A 237-nucleotide genomic window follows, 5' to 3' on the forward strand; every position below is an offset into this window, starting at 1 on the left:
GGGAGAGAAAAATGTTTCAGACAAAAGTTGTAAGGCTTAAAAAAACGCATTCAACAATAGTAATTATTTGACATAGGATGGCGTCGCCAAGGTCAGAACAAGGTCAACTTTGCTTTTTTAAATAGAAATACATATTTTTTATTAAGGCATTTTATTCAACGTAAAAACGCAAATAACTTCTGCTTGAAAAAATTTTTTATACGACCTCTACTTTCTAAGATATTTACGTAAATATCT

Source organism: Odontomachus brunneus, unplaced genomic scaffold, assembly GCF_010583005.1.
Source record: "Odontomachus brunneus isolate Ranch 3 - 2012 unplaced genomic scaffold, Obru_v1 Obru_scaffold_014, whole genome shotgun sequence".
In the NCBI taxonomy this organism is placed as follows: Eukaryota; Metazoa; Arthropoda; class Insecta; order Hymenoptera; family Formicidae; genus Odontomachus; species Odontomachus brunneus.